The sequence below is a fragment of the Echinops telfairi genome, unplaced genomic scaffold, assembly GCF_000313985.2.
Source record: "Echinops telfairi isolate 266 unplaced genomic scaffold, ASM31398v2 ScPeMD7_443;HRSCAF=831, whole genome shotgun sequence".
Taxonomy (NCBI): Eukaryota; Metazoa; Chordata; class Mammalia; order Afrosoricida; family Tenrecidae; genus Echinops; species Echinops telfairi.
The window spans coordinates 84,250,827-84,254,158 of NW_022104341.1; the positions used below are offsets into that span (position 1 = coordinate 84,250,827).

General features: G+C 47.1%; 1 pseudogene; it reads right to left on the reverse strand.

Moving 5' to 3' along the window:
- Window positions 1-265: 265 nt before the first annotated feature.
- Window positions 266-679, reverse strand: LOC101638544 (annotated as a pseudogene).
- Between the last annotated feature and the right edge of the window lie 2,653 nt (window positions 680-3,332).

Genomic DNA, 3,332 nt, shown 5'->3' on the forward strand with positions numbered 1-3,332 from the left:
TTGGGATGACCAGCTGCATAATTTGATTAAACAGCCTTAATTAAAAAATGAAATGCTTCATTGTGTTTTCTCAGAAACCATCCAAAAGGTTACAGAGTCCTACACAATTTGGAGACACACGTGGATGCTGAGCGGAATTTTAGAAAGCCGGTCCTTGGAGTAAATGCGCCATGGCGCTGGCAGCAGGGACAAAGGAAGGATGCTCTGGAGAGGAGGCGGGGATACAGGAGGGCCCAGCTGCAGGTGGGCTCTTCCCTTCTGAGGTTCACCTTCCACTGCTCATGCCTCTGTCTTCATAAACAGCCGTTTCAATGACTCGGAGTCCTCTCTCAGTGGGGTCTGTCAGAAGGCGGCCTTGGGGAGCACATATCCTCTCATTCTGCTCTTGAACCTATCGGTGGAGACTTTCTTCAGAAGCTTCTCAGAATGGGTTTCCAGGCACAAAAGGATGGTGTCTGCTGTTAAACATGCTAAACAGCCTTCAAGGTATGATTGGCCCCCAAGCTTCTCTGCTTCTGCATCAAGGTTGTTTAGAGTTCAAACTGCTTCTTCACATTGATGTCTATCAATCCGGTTCTCGAGCTTGGTGGGAACTTGGGCTGGAACTGGCAGCGTGCGCCGCTGCTGCCGTCTCGCCGGATGAAGACCTTCCCGGACACTGTGCCCGCTGCGGCCTCATGGCGAGGACAGGCTGGGCCGCGCCGCCTCCTCTGCCCTCCAGCCTTGTCGAGTTCTTTCAGCTTAAGGTATGCTTCGTGCCTTTGCCGTTTTTGATTTCCGGACTCTGGGGTTGTGCATTCTTCATCATAACATTTCATGCTTCTTCTCGGTTCCCCTTGCACTGTTCTGTTCAGCTTTTCGCTTCCTCATCTCTTCCATTTGCCTCAGCTGCTCTGCGACGGAGAGTACGTCTCAGAGTCTCTTCTGACGTCCACGTTCCTGTCTTTGGGATGGTTTTTAAAAATCGTTTTACTGGGGACTCCTCGTACAACTCTTATCACCATCCATCCATCCATCGTGTCAAGCACATTTGTACCTATGTTGCCCTCATCATTCTCAAAACATTTGCTTTCTACTGGAGCCCTTGGTATCAGCTCCTCATTTTTCCCCTCCCTCCCTCATGAACCCTTTATAATTTATAAATTATTACTTCTTTATGTCTTACACTGACTTATGTCTCCCTTCACCCACTTTTCTGTTGTCCATCCCCCTGGGAGGGGGTTATATGGAGATCACTGTGATCAGTTCCCCCTATCTTCCTTTACCTTCTCCTTCCCCTCCTGATATGGCTACTCTCAAGATTGGTCCTGAGGGGTTTATCTGTCCTGGATTCCCTGTGTTTCAGCTCTTTTTTTTTAACCCATATATGTGCTCTGGTCTTAGCTACCTTACAGATTTGTAAGGTAGAATTGGGGTTGGGGGAGGGGGAAGAAGCAATAAACAACTAGAGGAAAGTTGTATGTTTCATCCATGCTATACTGCACCCCCAACCTTTTTTCAACAACATGAAAGGCAACTACGTACGTGGACTTCTCCAGATGCAAAACACAGAAATCAAATTGGCTACATCTGTGGGAAGAGGGGAGGACAAAGCTCAATATCACGTGCTAAAACCAGGCCAGGGGCTGACTGTGATCATCAATTACTCCCATGTAAGTTCAAGTTAAAGCTGACAAAATGAAAAGTCCACAACAACTAATATATGACCGTGAGTCTCTCCAACCTGAGTTCTGAGAACATCTCAAGAACAGATTTGACAGGGACCTGATGAGCTGTGGGGGACATCAAGACCATCATTCCTGAAGAAAGCCAAAGGTCATTTATAAGACAGGAAAGCAAAACAATCAGGGTGGATATTGGAAGAGACTCTGAAACGTACTCTTAATCGTAGAGTAGCTGAGGCAAGTAGAAGAAGTAAGGAAATCAGAGAGCTGAACAGAAACATCCCAAAGGGAAGCTGGAAAGAAATGTGCAAAGACCTAGGTCTGGAAAATCAAAAAGAACAAATGCCCTCAGCATATCTTAGACTGAAAGAACGAAACCAGGAATTCAAGCCTGGCATTGCAATATTGAAAGACTTTATGGGCAAATTATGAGAGATGCAGGGAGCTTCAAAGAAGACGGGAAGAGTGCAGGGTCACCGTGCCAAGCGTTGACAGTCCACTACTTCAGGAGGTCGCACAAGCGAGACCCAATGGTGCTCCAGGAGGAAGTGCAACTGTGCTGAAAGCATTAACCCTCAAAACAGGGAAAGATTTGACCACTACCTAATATACAGTAATGGCTGGATAGATTCCTTCTCTTCCAACCCCCCCCCCCACACACACACACAATTTGTCATCATTTGCATCCTTTGACGTTGATCATCACAACCCCTTTTAAAAATCACTTTATTTGGGGCTCATAAAACTCTTAACACAATCCATACACCCATCCATTGTGTCAAGCACATTTATACATATGTGGCCATCATCGTTTTCAAAACATTTTCTTTCTACTTGAGCCCCCCTCCCTCCCTCATGAACCCTTGATAATTTATAAATTATTTTTTCATGTCTTGCACTGTCCAATGTCTCCCTTTAGTCCATTGTCTGTTGTCCATCCCCCTGGGAGGAGGTTATAGATAGGTCATTATGATCGGTTCCCCCTTTCTCCCCCAACCTTACCCTTACCCTCTGGTATGGCTACTCTCGATTGGTCCCGAGGGGTTTATCTGTCCTATATTCCCAGTTCTTATCTGTATCATTGTACATGCTCTGGTGTAGCCAGATTGGTAAGGTAGAATTAGGGTCATGATAGTGGGGGTAGCATTAAAGAACCAGAGGAAAGCTGTATGTTTCATTGGTGCTATACTGCACCCTGACTGGCGTCTTCTCCCCACGACCTTTCTGTAAGGGGATGTTCAATTGCTTACAGATTGGCTTTGGGCCTCCACTCTGCACTCCCCCATCATTCACATTATGATTTTTTTGTTCTGGGTCTTTGATGCCTGGTCCCTGATCCCATCGACACCTCATGATCACCATCCCTTTATGATTCTCTCAGGATGTCCCTCCTCTGAGAGATTGTGAACTCCACAGAGCAGAGGCCTCTTTGCCCACTCTTGCCACCTCCCTCCTATGAGCTTGAAGGCTCTGGGTCCTGCAGCTTCCGTTTCACGGCAAATAACGGTACCGTGCATCTCGGCCTGCTAACCTTAAGTGTGGAGGCCAGGCTGGGGAAGGGACCTCCTACTCGGGTAGGAGTGACAGGCAGCTTTGAGTACCAGGAACTTCAATCCACTGGACCCGAGACTAAGACACAAATGCGTGTCCCCTGGCCTTTCTAGCTTT